General features: G+C 42.8%; 1 protein-coding gene across 1 annotated transcript in view; it reads right to left on the minus strand.

Moving 5' to 3' along the window:
- The window catches only part of LOC109403065 (tyrosine-protein kinase Dnt), a 305,015-nt gene that overhangs the window by 243,155 nt on the left and 43,705 nt on the right, over positions 1–18,155 (minus strand). The window lies entirely within an intron of this gene.

The following is an 18,155-nucleotide window of genomic DNA, read 5'->3' on the forward strand; positions in this document are numbered from 1 at the left end:
CATTTTGAGATGTCATCATATGAGTGGAACTGCTGACCAGTGAGACCATGTGCCATCGAACGGAACAAGTAATAATCGGACGGTGCAATATCAGGAGAATATGGCGGGTGGGGTAGAACTTCCCATTTGAGCGTTTCCCAGTAGGTTTTCACGGGTTTCGCAACGTGAGGTCGAGCGTTGTCATGCTGAAGAATCACCTTTTCGTGTCTGTGCTCGTATTGTGGCCTTTTTTCGTGCAGTGATCAGTGAAGAGAATTATCAGACAAAAGAGGCACAAAACAAGCAACAAAGAAGGTGCGACGATTACTCTTCATCCCTACTGGTAACAGATAATGACATGATCTCGAAATTTTTTGTTGCAGACAAAACGGAAGCTGAATTTGTTGCGTACTTTTCAACTCGTGAATAATCAATTATTGCTAACCCAAAGTCGAAACTGTTTGACGATAGAGCTTCACCAGAGTTGCAGTGTTTACCGACTCGAAGTTACCGTTCGAGAATCGCAATGCAAGGCTTAAAAATCTCTGAACTCGTGGTGTACGATGTTAATCCCATTATTTTCAAGTTAGGACAAACTTATGTCGCATGGATTTGTTTGTCGCAACAAATACAGGTTGCGACATTGTCATTGTTGTTGCGCGATGGTTGAATTTTGATTCACTGGCAGTGATCGGCTCAATCGCATCAATTGAGTTCGATACCGTTCCCCGGTAATGGTTTCGTTTGGTTTCAACAGCTCATAATAAATAACACCAACTTGGTCCCACCAAATACACAGCATACCTCCGAAGCGTGAATATTCGGTCTTGGCGACGATCTTGAGGCATGCCCGGGCAGTCCCCATGAATGTTTCCGTTTTGGGTTACTGTAATGAATCCATTTTTCGTCACCTGACACAATGCGATGTAGAAAATTCTTCCTTTTTTGCCGCTGGAGCAGTAGTTCACAGACGAAAAAACGAAAACGCTCGACGTCTCTTGGCGCAGATCGTAAGGCACCCAAGTTCCTTGCTTTTGAACCATTCCCAACGCATGCAATCGCTTAGAAACGGCTTGGCGGGAAACTCCTAATCCTGAACCAAGCTCATCTTGCGTTTGACACGGATCCTCATCGAGCAATGTCTCCAATTCAAAGTCTTCGAAGTTTTTCGGCCTTCCTTCACGCGGACGATCATCAATACTAAAATCACCGTTTTTGAAGCGACGAAACCAATCACGACACGTTGTTTCACTCAGAGCAGCATCACCGTAAACTTTCTGGAGCTCTCGATGTGCTTCAGCCGCCGTTTTCTTCGAGTGGAAGAAGAAAATCAACACTTCCCGCAAATGACGATTATTTGGCACGAAACCAGACATCTTCAAACAACCGAAATATATAGCACTAAACCAAAATCACTGATTTGACAAAGTGCTTTGTTTACTATATGTCTGAGCTTGGTTTACGACGCTTAAGAAATACAACATTCAACCAGCACTTACTACTGGCGCCATCAATTGCTAAACAGCGGGAACTTAGTTGCGCACCTAATAGTTTACGCAACAAGGTGCAGAATGGAGATTTTTACGACACGAGACGTACACTTATCTTGCCGAGTTGGATAATTACGACGAGTGCTGTAAAAATCGAGTTCTACACCGAGTTGCGTACAACGTTTTTTTTTTTTTCAAAACTGCATCCAGAAAGCATCAACAAGTTGATCAAAACTGAAAACAGTGCTGTGATTGTTCATTACGCAACGCAAACCAGTGCTGTAATGAACCATGCACAGCACTGCTAATTTGGTGTGGGAAAGTAGGCCTTTTCCTGACAGACTTGCGTGAAAAAAGTATTTGCAGAACAGCATTCTTCGATCTCATCCAGGTGGTAATTGGCAATAGTTCGAGGCAAAACGACAACTATACTAAATCATCGGATATAAACACAACCTTCGACATACCCCCCCCCCCCCCCCCCCCTCCACACCTTTACTTTAGTAGGGAAGCACCTAAGAATATTAGAAGCTTGCATCGTCCTGGTCGTGAAATAGTAGCACTATTAGATAGACCTGGGACTTGGTCTCTTTAATCGGGTTTGCTTAACCCTCGAGCAGTCGCGTCTTTGACTAGGCTCAGTGTACCAGTTATGGCTATAGTACCTCAAATTCGCCATAGTTGATTTTCAACCTTTAAAGATTCAAATCAACAAGAAAAAAATCGTGAACAGCAGATCACGATCACAAAAGATTATTGCAATCATTCAAACTTCACAATTTGCTCAAATTATGGTAGAAATAAATCATTTTCCTTAACTTTTCGGCCTCCTTGCACCCTATTTCGCCATAGTGTACAAGTTATGGCAACTCCCATAAGGAATGCATGTAAATAGTGCGAAGTGGAACCCAAATTAACAAATGTGTCCATAACTGGTACAGTGTTCCCATCATTGGCACACGCCGTAATAAATACTAAAAGTAGTTTTGGCTCCGTTTCTATATTTATCCTGTAAAGTATTGAAACAAATCAGTCATTTGACTTATTGTTTACATTCGTCGGTCTTCTTCTTATTTTTGTAGAAATAGTTTTTCTTAGGTAGTGCGATAACTGGTACAGGCACCCTACCTGCAGTGACCACAAGCGTGCATTTTTCATGGTGCGTGTACTCAGTACACGACGCGACCGCTCCCGGATTAATTCTTAACTTTCTTTCGCACGCCTTCCACAAAGCATTCTATTATTTAGGGACCCCCTAATTACGTCTACGACATTTCCAGTACGCGATGCAGAACGGCTTTCTGTGCAGAGATAATAGAGCAGAATGGCGTTGACGCTATGTTTCGGCGCTTCCTGGCCATCATCATTTTGCCAAAACGCTGCGATTCAACTTAAGCGGGCGATACAAAGCATTGCCTAGTCGGCCTGGTAACCAGAGGGTGGCCGGCCGGCCAGTCCAAGCACAATGATGACAGAAGACACTTTTTAGGGGAATAAAGAAACGCAATTATAGCATAGCCGAGAGGTAATATTCGAATAAAAAACGCGAGTGGAGGCGAAACATTTTTCCGGACCGAAATAAATAATAAATTGGAAGTTGTTCGGGGTTTGGGGATCAGACGGCGCAGCATTCCTAGATGGTTGTGATGCTTTTTCGCTGGTCACAACGAACAATAATGGTTGAGAAGTTTAATGAGAACTCGGTGGCGAGCAAAGGTGCATTTGATGAGCCGAGATAATAATTTTATAAAGTTATATTAAAATTAGCTAATCGTTTAATACGAATGAACATAAGGGTTATGTTCAATGTCATCCACCTTATGGGCTGTCCATAAACCACGTGGTCATTAGGGGGGGGGGGAAGGTTCGGCCAGTGACCATTTTGTATGGACAAACAAAATTTTTTGTATGGACTAATGACCACCCGGGGGGGTGGGGTGGGGGGGGGGGGGGGGGGGGGGTTGAAAAGTCCCAAAAAAAATGACCACGTGGTTTATGGACAGCCCCTTATTAACTTACCTTTTCTACCGTACAGTAACAATATCCAAGTAACACACCTGTCACAAAAAGAATCGGCGGAGCAGGTTTTTGTTGCGCAGAAGTCACTGGACTCCGCATCGTACTCTTGTGCTGTGCGGACGTAAGCTCTCTCTGCTGCAGGACGTTTTACTACCTAAAGCAATTAAAAAGTACAGATTCCTTTTCTATCCTTGCCTGGACCCGCGCCTTCGATTATTCGTTGGAACCGTTTACGGAAGTAAAATTCCGTGAAATGGTGGTAATCCTACTTGGACTCCGATTAGGGAAAAAACCTCCTGGAAGGTCGCTTCTAACAAAAGCATGGTTGCATCATCGAACAAAAGGAAGGGTGAATTTTTGAATTCACCGCTTCCTTCCAAAAAAAAGTGGGTTTCAAAACCGTCGTAAAACGCGACAAAACTAGAAGGAAAGGAGAACTTCTTCGTTTCCTTCTAATAAAACAATTGTTTCGGACAAACATTTCGTCGAAATGAGTAATCTCTATAAAACGCTGAACAATTTTTCGGAACAGCAAATTAAGGATGTCTCTAGCCCAGGCACTTCAATTTCTGCTAAAAAACAACGGGTGCCACCAATCGTGGTCAGCGTCTGTGAATTTGGTGGTTTTAGGCAGAAGATCTTCAACTCCATAAGGGGAATCAAGGTTTCCTTCCAAATTGCCAGGAAAGGAGACTGCCGCGTATTGCCGGAAACCCTGAAAGATCGGGATCTTCTTCTCAAGTATCTTACTGAGAAGAAGCATACATTTTTCACATACGACGACAGGTCTGCACGCTTGTTCAAAAATGAACTCAACTTGATACAAATAGCTTTGGGTCTTCAGTTCGCCTAGTGGTTAAGGCTATGGATCGCCAATCCGAAGACGGCGGGTTCGATTCCCGTTCCAGTCAGGAAGATTTCTCGACTCCCTGGGCATCGTGTATCATTGTACTTGCCTCACAATATACATATTCATGCAATGGCAGGCAAAGAAAGCCCTTCAATTAATAACTGTAGAAGTGCTCAAAGAACACTAAATTGAAGCGAGGCCGGCTAAGTCCCAGTGGGGACGTCGAGCCATAAAGAAGAAGAAGAAGAGATACATAAATAGTGTTGGCTACACGAAGCTGTGGTTATGAGATTTACCATAGCATCTCTGGCATAGTGTATAGCAACCATCTCTGAGTGTATAGCAACCACTGCCCATGACAACCAACCACTCACTTGCGAACCGGTGTCAGACTGGGTAAGTTGTGCGTGCTGCATGTGAGGGGTGATTCCTGATAAACCTTAAACTCCACAGAGTCCATCCAAGTAGTCCTTCAATAATTCTTACAGAAATTACTGCACACATGGATTTCGTCAAATATTTTTTATACAGGGGATAACCATTTATATGAGTTAAAGTTGTTAATAAGGTTGCTCCGCAACCTGTAACCCTGTAACCGTCCAAAATAGTCACGAGGATTTTGTCAAACAAGGTGGCTTTAGCGCCACTCCCGCAGGGAGACCACCTGTCCTTTTAATCTTTGCCCGACTGACTTGAGACTGTTTTCCTCAGGGGACTCGTGTACGGTTATAAATTAAAGCGAATTTCCAACTTAACGAACCTGGAGAATGCGCCGATACTGCCAAATGTAATCGCCCGAACCCTTTTTGACCAACTCCCCGACTTAAGCTTGCTCGATCTGGAACACTTACCGAAATGAAGAGTGGAAGCCTGAAATGTCAATCTACCAAAACGGAAACGAAAAACGGAATCTAAAGGGAGTAACGTAGCGGGTGATTTCTCTTTGAACTACCCAAAACGGAATCAATTGACTCTCAGGTCTTCAAAATTCAACAAATCAATTTATTCATTAGGGAGCAAACTCATTTGGGTCAGACTTTATACTAAATTTACTAAAACGGGTGGAAAACACTTTGGGAAACTATCATGGCCATGAATAAAAAGTTTCCACGTACCTGCGCAGGCTTTCTTGAAGCGACGACTCGATGCTCCTCGACGATCTTGACACTGTTGAGTTTCCGGCTTTTGCCGGCGATAAGCGGTTGTCCCGATGACCACTGATGTCCTCGGCGGCAATGGCGGCGATTGGCTTTACCGCTGTCGCTGCTGGTATGGCGCGCAGCGATGGACGTCCGAGCTCGGGTAGTATGGCCGATTTACCGTTGCGGACCCGCCGTACGGCTTCCACCTTGAGAGCTTCGGCCGCACGTGATGAAATGAAGTCCCCTTACCTTCGGATTGGGTCCGATCCTGCGCACGACGCTTGACTACGTGCGGGGACCGTGCTCTCGGTTCCTCTTCACCGGGGGTTGTAGCGTGGGGTGGATCTAACGACGGTTTTTTGGCGACCTCGGAGTTCTTCGTTCGATTTGATGGCGAACTACACTTCACTCCGTTTGTCTGCCTCGAAAGGCGGGTCTTGACGGATACCCGAGCTCTCCACGGACGATCCGTGTCCTTGGACGATGTAACTTCGGCGCCTGAAGACGCCACAAAAACCCCAATACGACTCCGCTTGTCGTCACTTTCCACTGTCCAGCCCGTACAATAAAAAAGCGCCTGAGCGCTGGAAAAGTCCAACATGAATGGCAAAATTAATATCATAAAAAACTTTAACTTACTATTTAAAATAATATTTTTTTTGCACAAATCACTAACGAAGTAGAAGACTTCGCGAACCACGGTCGACTCGACCGGAAACACGTTCAAATTTACTATATTAAAAGAAAAGTCAGTTAATCGTTACAAACACTTCACTTAGAATTCACTTTCAACAAAATTACCTTCGGTACGTTACTCGAAGGGTACAATTGCACTCTAATGGGTAAATCACTTTCAAAACTATCGAACTTGCAAACCGCGATCACTTCTACTCTGCAGCCTAGTAGCGAACGAAATGACCGAGCTTAAGTCTTAATTTATTAAAGAAGCCTACACTAAATAAGCCCCCTTTGTCTTCTAAATTCCGCCAACAAAGAATTTCGAATGGCGAATTCATATTTCTTGTGCCACTCTAGGTTCGTCAAGATGGTTTTTATGGGATACATATAATCAGGAGTCATTGATGTATATGTAGTTCAAATCAGCCATGAGCAAAGTCAAATTGAGTTTCGAACAAAATCTAATTTACACTTTATCACTATTTAGAAGTAAATATTGTTAAATAAAATAAATCCTAAATATTATTTTACTTAAAAAAGAAAAAAACGTCAAAGCGTTTCTCTATACTATTTTGAATTCAATTAATGTGATGTCATTGATTAACATAAAGCTCTAAGTCAAGTTCAATGTACAAAATTCAAGCAAAAATTATTTTGCTTAAAAAGGAGAAAACGTCAAAACGTTACAAACCTTTCAATTTTTCGGTCGCGTTTTTTCTCGTGAAATTTCAATTTGGCCGATGATTTTTATTCCTTCTGGTTTAGTGTAGTAACTGAATTTTCAAAACATTTATAGTGAAGTGAACATGAAAGTAAACCTCCTTGACCGTGTGGCAGGGTGCCACACTACCGTGGCTTTTTTCGTTTGCTTTTCTCATACAATCAGGAGCAGCACCGGTCTGGTCGGTCATGTAATGGGTTTGAATCAACCGTTTGAGGGCCCAAACGCCCTGCATTTAAGAATTTGTATAATGTGCTTCTGTGTAACTATACGGGAAAAGCGATCAACATTTACGGATGACAGAAACAGAAGCTGAAGTGTACTAGGGAATCGCGCCACTTGGGCGGTGGTTCTATATTCGTCTGTTTTCCACTATAACTCAGTCAAATTTGAACCAATTGGCACAACTTTTGGAATGTGGTGAGATAGGTATAGTATCCCCAAGTAACCACAAGCATTATATCATAACATTAATTCAATCGTATTATAGTTTAGCTATTGCGAGATAACTTTTATTCTACACCTGTCAAGCAATAAAGCGTTTAATCTACATTATGAAAGCATTGAAGCATTATGGGATTTTGACAGTTCGGTATAGTTCTATAGGGACGTTGTTTAATGCTTCATTGCATTACCATGTTAAAAGCTTTTTGACAATCAATAATGCAAGGATTTATTACTTTATATATGCCTTTACTAATGCTTTCATCGTTGTAAACAGAAAAAACCTTCAGTTTGAAAAAATAATCTGTAAAACATTTTTAGAAACACAACCATTCAAAATAAAAGAAAAACAAACCCAAATTTTCATGAATTGCTGCGTAGAACTTGGATTATTATGCTCAGATGTTGCTGTTTGAAAATTCAAATTTTTGTATGTTTTTTTTTGTTTCTGCTTGGGACATGAATACAGATGCTGAGGGAACAAAAATTATGTGGGGTTGAGGTATTGGTTTCCTTATTTAACATAGTGCCCCGATTTTATAAAAGAAATGATAGAAGTGAGCACGTATGAAAACAATAATAACATTATCAACACAGACTAATTTATATCTTTATATTATCTTCGTTTGTGGAATCAATCGATTCTGTAATCGATTGTTTTCGAATGGATTTGGGAGAGTAAGATAACTGATGGCATTCAGACCCTAGCACAACTTTTTAGAGCTGCTGAAAACACAACTCAATAAAGCACGAACTGAGTAGATATACGTTACTTTATGTTGCACATTTTTCCAGGTGCAAAATACATGGTAGTCGTAGCACAGCGTTAGAGCGTCCGAGTTTCATCGCGGTCCAGTTCCAGCAGTCTAGGTTCAATTCCCGAAACAGAAAAAAAAAACATCAGAGTGAGAGTATCGGAACAGGTATGAGTAGATAAAAATAGACAGAAAAATGAAAAAATACTTTTTTTCTTTTGTTGACATGATGCCTTAAGTATGCATTCCATACTATTACATTGCATTAGCTATATGGCACAAGCATTTTATATGCTTTAGCAATCGCCACAGTAAAGCTTGCTTTACATCAACAATAGTGGCGCCACTTTCGACTTTAAACCTACTTTAATGATACCTAAATGACAAAACAACTTTAAATCGCATGTCATATAATCTATATATATAAAAATGAGTTTGAAGTCCCTTTGAGGCAACAAAACTCAAGAACGGCTGAACCGATCAGGATGACTCTTGCGCGGTTCGGTTCGTATTCATGGTGGCTGTGTTTATATGTATAAAAAGTTACCAAAATTGTTTAGAAAAGTATGAAAATAGTGAAGTTACTGGTTTTTTATGAGCTGGGAAGAAACTCAAGATGTTCGAATTAAAACCAATCTAGAGTGCCGTGCTGCAATGAACCCAACAGTTGTCAAACCATCACAACCACAAATGGCAACACAACGTTTGCCGGGACAGCTAGTACACTATAAAGCAAAATTAATGCGCTATATGCAGCGTCATGGTTACTTGGGTCTACTCGTGTACAACATTTCAAGTCAATTGAACAGACGAAAATAGAAGCCACCGCCCAAGTGGCGCGATACCCTAGCAAGATTACTGATGAACCTCAATAGCCGAGCTTCAGCTCTCGAGGACCGGTTATCAGCTGAGAAGCAAGAGTACGCCGAGATGCCGTTTCAAACAATCATTAGGATTTTTTGGAAGCAATCAGCAGAAATTGGTGAGATCTACCCATTTTGCTTACATATATTTGAATAGTTTAGTATAGTATAGTATCTCTTTCAGGTTAATTCAGGTAAATAAAAGTTTCAACATCCTAGAATGTATCCAAATGTGCCAAATACCTTTCTTTTTTGACTATATTGAAAACTCGCTATTTTCAATGTCCGTTTATCTATTGGAAGCTGCTTCAGCTCTGGGCTCTTTTTAAGTTGATGATTGGACTAAACAAAAATGCTTGCGAGGACTTGGCCAGGTGTGTGGAGTTGAGTTGGTCATTGTAGATAGTAGCGACATCAGCAATATCAATGGATATATTCAACTTTGCAACTCCATCCAAGATTTGTGCAAGTATTCATGCTATGCTATGTGTGACTATGTGTGCTATGCTATGTGTGACCCCACACCGATGAATCACCTTAATTTTTGTACACTATTTATGAATCACCATGTTGATCAAATGGAGTGATCCATAAACTGTGGTCATTTTTGCCGATTCATAAATTGTGGGGTCACTATATATGAATTTCTTCAGATATATTTATCCAGGGATTCCTACAGAAATGCTTCCAGGGAAAACATCTCTCCTGAGATTCCCAATGAAATTCCTCTGGGAATTGCTTCCGGGATTCATCATAGGGTTTCATCACAAATTCCTCCAGAGATTCACCCGGGAATTCCTTCTGTAATTCTTTCAGGAACAACTTCCAGGATTATTTTTAACCTTCCGTAACTCGCGCGGTTGACTAGGTAGTCAACCAGGTAGACGCAGGTACCTGCGTCAGCACCACGCTAATGCTGAGTACAAAAGCCGGGATTTTTTCAACGTGTTGTACAAAATACAACAGCGCGATCGTTCGAGGGTTAAAATGCCCCCAAGAACTCTGTTCGCGAACATACGCTCCAAATGACGGCAGCAGCATGGTAAGCTGCGCGACCACCAACCATTGCATCGGAACCATCATCGATCATCGTGACGAAGCACGCGCACTCACTCGAGCCGACGAAACATCAGCGAGCAGCAGCGAGAGAGTGAGTGCCGTGAGATCCTGCCGTGAGTGCAGCAGCGAACCGCACCGCCGCAGCCGTCATCATCATCATCATCGGCTCTCGTCGTCGTCGCCCTGCAGGTAGCGTGATGATGGTTTGTTCCACACGCGTCGCGTGGGTTCTACGCGCGCGTAGAATATTCCACGTGGTTCTGGAATACCGCATTTTTGGGTATAAATATGCGACCAGTGCCCAGTAGCGAGTCAGTTGTAATCCAAATGTGATCAAGTGATAAGCGTTCGCGGGGCTTGGACAACGCGAAGTGAAACTAATCCAAATGTAAATAGCAAGTAGAGAGAATAAAGTAGTGTAGTGTAAAGGTTAAAAAGTGTTATTCCGTCCCAATCCGAAATCCCGTTCTCTTCTGCTGTGCTATACCCCGTGCCTACAGTCCAGTGCTTCGTGCCTACATATTCTTGTGTTCATTGCCGAACACAATTTGGTCCTTCGAGCCGGATAACGATCCGGTAGTGTGTGAAAGCGTTCTGCGTGGCTTGAACAACGCGGTAGTGTGTCGTTTAAAAAGCGTGCCGCGTGGCTTCGACAGCGCGGTAGTGCGTAGTTTCAGAAGCGTGCACGTGGCTTCAACAGCGTGCTGTGCAGTGCAAAGCGTGGACGTGGCTTCGACAACGTCCGTATCCGTGTCGGTCCGCGAGAGTAAACCGCGTCGTCGCGTTTTGACTTAATCCGTCGTTCCGGAATTCGTGTGGTGACGATTCCATCCGGTCCGACAAGCGCGTCGATTTTCGTGGTATCCCGAGTGAGTCCACCGTCGCGTAGTGCTACCTTCCGTCACTCCGGACATTGTGTGATAGTGTTCTACCAGTTGTGACAAGCGCGTCGGTTCCCAGCCAATAGATGATTGATTCCGTCATCGCGTAGTGTTTTGTGTCCGTCGCTTCGGAATCTTCAAGTGATTTCCTCCGTCCGTGGCGACACACGCGTCGGGTCCAGTGATCGTGTCCAGTAAAGCGAAGCTCCAGTCTTCCGCCGTATTGTTGGGCATTGCATCCATCGCTTCGGATTCCGTGCTACCTTCCATCCGCTGTGTCAAGAGCAGCGGAATTCCTGTCTGCATTCCCGTTGCTGACCGTGAGGAACTCGATTAGGATGCCGCCCAAGAAAACACCAGTGAAGAAAGTTCTGGATCCAGCTGAGGACGGAGTACTGAGAGCACTGCTGCTCAACGCAACGTTAGCAGAATTCAGACTATCCTGGAGCTTCGAGACTACGAGCAGACCATCGAATTCCTAAAGCAACGGTGCATTATTTTAGAGAGATGTGAGAATAGTACACCCACCGTGTCCCCGAACATCAGAGTATCCAACCAGAAGCCGCCTGCATCCAAGTTCGTGCCTTCCAGGACGTCACATGCAGCGTTAGTAGTGTCGAAGTATGTGTGTGACTTCTGTGCCGGACAGCATCCAAATTTTAAGTGTTCCATGTTCCAGAAGTTGTCCGTGCATCAGCGCCATACCAGAGTGAAGGAGCTAAGTTTATGCTTCAATTGTCTAAGAAGGGGCCATCGGAGTTTAGCGTGTCCTAACGGCAAGTCGTGCATAAAGTGCTCTAAAAGGCATCACACGTTGCTTCATTTCGGCGGAAGAGGACTCAAGCAAAGCGCGCTAATACAGAGAAACCTTCCGAAGCCAACCCAGTACCCGTAGCGATTCAGCACCCTGTGAAGTCATCGTGTTCCAGCAAGGTTGCTCCATCAACCAAACATGTGTTCCTGATGACGGCGATGGTTAACCTAACTTCGAATAACGGTCAAGTTCATCGTGTGCGTGCTCTATTGGATTCCGGATCACAGATCAACCTCATCGCCGACTCAGTAGCAGGCTTGGAAAGGGTCAGCGTCAACACGTGTCGTCACGCGATTTTTACAGAAGTGCCTCTCTCAATGTCATCGAATCGGCCGACGATGACCAAGAGAGTCTAACAATATTCGCTCATTTTTCGGTCATGACGAAGCGTGACATGGTAGTAAACAAGGCAATTACTAGCACATTGATGGATTTTGTTATTGTCTAAATCCTTTAACCCTCTAATACCCAAATTTTTGATTTTGATCTTAATATCATTTTTCGTCATCTAAAATCGATTTAAACATGTTTCGGAAGATGATTCTTTTTAATTCTCGATTTCGTGAATTTCAGTTTTTGATTTTTCTAATTTTTATTTTTGAACATCCCCAAAGTTTTATATTTTTCCTGGAAGCCTATTTCGGGTACGGATTTTTTTGAGATGAAAACATTTTGAACTTTTATGATTGTTGTTGAAATATTTTTATTTTTATTTTTTTTATAGAAAACTAGCTGTCCCGGCAAACGTCGTACTGCCTGCCTACTGTGTTTTTGACATACAGCTCCATAGGGACGTCCCCGGCGAAGTCATTCGTTTGGGAGCCCCCCGTTCCAGAGACCGGAGAGGTCCTACACCAAGCTAAGAACCTTCCCCGGCCCCCAAAATACCCACATACAAAATTTCACACCGATCGGTTCAGTAGTTTCCGAATGCATAACGGTCAGACAGACAGACCGACAGACAGACAGACAGACAGACCGACAGACAGACAGACAGACAGACAGAAATTCATTTTTATATATATAGATTTTATTTTCCGTGTAATTTTAAGGAAAATAATTTTAGAGTGTATTCGATTCCCTTAAACTATAAAACTACGATAGAATGATTTGGGAAAAATTTAAAATATGTAAATTGCAGTGATTAAATGCAAAATAAACAATGACTTCCAAAAGGTGTCTAAAACATCAATTTTTCAATGATTTTTAAAAAATATAAATACGCTTTGAAATACACCAAAAACCATTTCGAGATATACAAAACAGTCCCAAATATCAGCCAAAAATATAAAAATTTTGATTTTCCACGAAACAAAAATTACAAAAATGCTCAAACTATACCCCGTCTAAAGGCGGTATTGGGTATTAGAGGGTTAAAGCATGAATATATGTCCTTGCTATCTGTTTAATACAACGACTAGCTCAAATTTGCTGGGACTAGGTGAAAATTTTAATTTCAAAACAATATGAAAGTTTCCGTCATGACGCTTGATCATTGCAAAATGACATGATGAAGAGCGCGAATGCTCGTTTCATCTTGTGGAGATGAAAGGGCCTACTTGATCACCGTCATGGAAAGCTCACGACCAATAACAGCGCAGCTCAGTAGTGCAAAGGATGAAGCTTCTGAAGTTTCCTGCGAACGTTCCAGTTGTTGGAGTCAATGGTACTAGATCCCAACTGCATCACAAGGTGGTGGTGCAAATGAGATCAAATTGTAGTGATTTTACCACCAACCTCGAGGTGACAGATTCAACCCCAGCGGTACGTGTGAGTATTGATTCCTGGAGTATACCACCCGGTATTCTGCTCGCAGATGATTCCTTCCATCGTCCCAACGAGATAGAGATGCTAATTGGAGCTGAACTGTTTGCGGAAATCCTGAAGCAAGGTCGGATCAAGCTCTCTGATCGCCTACCATCCCTGGTCGAAACAGAGTTTGGATGGACAGTGACCGGCCTGTATGACGATCAGGAAGGTGACAGCCTACCCGAGCAAAGCTTGACAGCAAATTGAAAACTAATTTTGATGTTGTGATATTGCAAATTATGATAACTCATGTTGTTGTCATTTTGGTCGTTTTAACGGTTAAAACATCAAAAATGAGAGCAGAAAAATGTTCCCGTAACAGCAAGTTGAAAACAATTCCTGCCATCAGTGATATCAAATTGATAACTGTTTTTGCTATCAGTGCGAAAAAATGGAAAAATCGTTAAATGTATATTTTTTCGAATGATATGAAAACTTAAATGCAATATGTTAATTGCACTGATGGTATAGCATTAGTTGTATTATAAAAGGTCGCCTAGAAGTTTTAAAATTACTTAAAAACTTTAATATTTATAATAAGTTGAAGTGACAGCAAAACAAAATCAAAATTTGAAATCAAATTGAATCAAGACAATCTGATATCAAAATGTGATATCAATTTGCTGCTGATTACAAATCGTGTTTTCGATTTGCTATCATTTTGTTGTTAGACTTTGCTCGGGTAGTATGTGCCAATCTAGTAAACAAACTACCAGGCAAGGACATGCAACCAATGCCGGTTGGGAAGTCGAGGAAGAACGCCTTAGCAAGGACATCGGAACAGCAACAACCAGCGACCATTAGACTTGGATCTGCGTTCCAACGGGCGGGAGTATGTTCGCGAACATGTGCTCCAAATGACGGCAGCAGCATGGTAAGCTGCGCGACCACCAACCATTGCATCGGAACCATCATCGATCATCGTGACGAAGCACGCGCACTCACTCGAGCCGACGAAACATCAGCGAGCAGCAGCGAGAGAGTGAGTGCCGTGAGATCCTGCCGTGAGTGCAGCAGCGAACCGCACTGCCGCAACCGTCATCATCATCATCATCGGCTCTCGTCGTCGTCGCCCTGCAGGTAGCGTGATGATGGTTTGTTCCACACGCGTCGCGTGGGTTCTACGCGCGCGTAGAATATTCCACGTGGTTCTGGAATACCGCATTTTTGGGTATAAATATGCGACCAGTGCCCAGTAGCGAGTCAGTTGTAATCCAAATGTGATCAAGTGATAAGCGTTCGCGGGGCTTGGACAACGCGAAGTGAAACTAATCCAAATGTAAATAGCAAGTAGAGAGAATAAAGTAGTGTAGTGTAAAGGTTAAAAAGTGTTATTCCGTCCCAATCCGAAATCCCGTTCTCTTCTGCTGTGCTATACCCCGTGCCTACAGTCCAGTGCTTCGTGCCTACATATTCTTGTGTTAATTGCCGAACAAACTCTTCTTGGAATTCCTTCTGGAATTCCGTCTGGAATCCTTTCTGAAACTTCTTCAGGAATTAATCCAAGGCTTTTTCCAGAAACTGTTTACAGATTTCCTTAAAAATTCATCTTGGGATTGCACCCGAGATTTTTCCTGGGGTTTCTTCAGGATCTCTTCCAGGGATTCCTTCAGGAACTGCTACAGAGTATCTTCCAAAAGTTCTTCTACGTACTCTTTTTAGGATTCCTTCAGGATTTCCTGAGGAATTACAACGGTTTCTTCACAGTTTCCATGTCTACAGTACTTCCTCATGGAATTTCTTCAGAAACTCCTCCTAAAATTTCATCATAAATTGATCCTTGGATTTCTTCAGAAATTTCTCCGGAAATTCTTCCAAGATTCCTCTTGGAATTGCTGCGAGGATATCTGTAAAAAATCCTACATGGATTAGTTCAGAAATTCCTCTAGGAATTCCTCAAGAGATTCCTCCGGGAATTCATTCATGAGATTCCTCAAGAGATCCCTCCTGAAAGTGCTCCATTGATTCTTCAATGAAATTCTCCTCAATTCCTCCAGTGACTCCTCTGGGGATTCCTTCAAGGAATCCTCGTTGAATATATACAGGGATTCCTCCAAAAATTCATCTAGAGATTACTCAAGGAAATTCCCTAGAGATTCCTCGAGGAGTTCTTACAGACATGACTCCAGGAAATTCACTAGGCATTCCTCCACGGGTTTCTATAAGGATTCCTCCAGGGAATCACGGAGTCCTCCAGGAATACCTTCAAGAATTCCTCCAGGAATTACCCCTGGAATTCCTTTAGATATTCCTCCAGGAGTTGATCCAGGGATTCCTCCAGTAATTGATCCAGGAATTTCTCCAGGAATTTCTTCAGAAATAACTACAACAATTTATCCAGAAATTTCTCCCGCAAACCATCTAGGGGTTCCTTTACAAAATCCTCCCGGAATTTATCCAAGAGTTATTCCAAGAATTCCATTGGAGATTCCTGCATGAATTCTTCTCGAGATTCCTCTGGGAGTTCCTTCAAGGATTTTTTTCAGTAATCCTTTCTCAGTCTTTAAGTCGAGAACGAAATGTTTCCTACTCTCCCGACGTTTCGGCCGAAGGGTTTTGGCCTTTCTCAAGGGTCGCTAAAACATGTATTTAACACTTTACATATAACATTTAACATAAAACATATAACTACTCACTAGTGTCTATCGTCTCCCGTGTATATAGTTGCCTAACCATTTGTGTTTGGCCTGCCTTTTCATTACCTGTCTGTTATCATATGGTCCAACCAGCTAGAAAATCCAGTCTCCAAGTTCTGCAAACATGCTTCTATCACTACCAAGAAGTTCCTGGACGATCATAAAGATATCGTGATCGTAGAGTCGGATAAGGGGAAAAGAATGGTCGTAATGTACATCGCAGACTACGATCGCAAAATGTCAACGTTGCTGGACGACTCCACATACAAAGTCCTGCCGAAAGATCCAACATCAAAGTTCCAACGGCAAAACAATACGCTGGTCAGACGGTTGAGCAATCTGGAGCTAATCGACCATTTCACTGCCAGTCGGTTAACAAGCAAAACTGCGACTTGTCCACGAATATACGGCCAACCCAAGGCACACAAAGATGGGTTACTCCTTCGCCCCGTTGTGCCAAACATAACGGCACCAACATACCAGTTATCCAAATATATCGCGTCCGTTTTGTCGAAAGGTTTCAAAAGCGAGTACAACATCATCGACAGCTTTTCTTTCGTCAAATACATCACCGCTGTGACGCTTCCAGCAGGATACATTCTAGTATCTTTTGATGTCGTCTCCCTCTTCACGAACATCCCGAAGGACCTGGTTATTCGCGACATCATTATGAACTGGGACACCATAGGAAAAGCAACAAATATCAACCTGGATTTGTTCCTCGAGATGGTGAGCTTTTGCATAGATAGCAGCTACTTCAAATTCCGGGACAAGTTCTATCAACAAACATTTGGTACAGCTATGGGCAGTCCTCTTTCGCCAATACTTGCGGAAGTAGTCATGGAAGTACTTTTAAGGACTGTCACAAATAGACTGAGCTTCCCACTCCCAGTCATCAAAAAATATGTGGACGATTTGTTCATAGCACTACCAGAAGACCAAATAGAACATACGCTACAGATATTCAACAGCTACAACCAACACCTGCAGTTCACCGTTGAGAAGGAGGCCGACGGAAGGCTTCCATTCCTCGACACCCTGGTCATCAGAAACCCAGATCAGACCATATCTACGCAATGGTATTCCAAACCAATATCTTCAGGACGACTGCTAAACTTCCACTCATTCCACCCCATAAGCATGAAGATAAACGTCGCCGCAAACTTCATCAAACGGGTGACCTTGCTCACCACCAATCTCAACCAACAACAGCAATCCAACATCATCTTCCACCACCTCCGCTCCAACAACTACCCGTCATCGTTGATCAACCGCTTGCTATGCCGAGCAAAACCGAGGGCCTCGATAACAGAAGTCCCGCATGATACACCAACAACATCCAACGTAGGCCACCTCCAAGAGTTAAACGAAGAAAACCATCCTCACGCCGGCAGCATCACCTCCAGAGGCTTGCAAACTCCATTGGACCAAAACACTCCAGCCATCCAACCCCAGCAGCGACCACAACCTTCCACAACCAACGGTCAGCAGCTCACCGAATACAGAAGCATCCCCTTCATTGAAAATCTCAGTCCTACAATCGCCAACATCCTAAAAGCCGATTTTCCATAGGTACGAATTGCCTACAAAACATTAAAAAACACAAATAACATCCTACGATCAGTTAAAGACCCCCTCCCTATACTCGACCAATGCAACGTTATTTACAGTCTAGAATGCACAGACTGTAAACAAACATACATTGGAATGACCACAAACCAGTTAAAAACTAGAATGTCTGGACACAAGAGCAATGTTAACCAATACACCAAATTAATCCAAAGCAATGACACACACACAAATGAAGAAATCCTAAGACTAGGCGAAAAAACGGCATTAATGAAACATGTCATTGAAAACAACCATAGGGTCTGGGACCATTTGGGCAGGAGCACCTATTTTGGGCACTTGCTGCTATTACTCAGTCAGTTTAAAACCAATTAATATGAAATTCTGTACATGACTAGATACTGTGCGTATCTAATCGTATTCCAAAAATGAGGTCAATTGGTTGA

Source organism: Aedes albopictus, chromosome 2 (genome assembly GCF_035046485.1).
Source record: "Aedes albopictus strain Foshan chromosome 2, AalbF5, whole genome shotgun sequence".
NCBI lineage: Eukaryota > Metazoa > Arthropoda > Insecta > Diptera > Culicidae > Aedes > Aedes albopictus.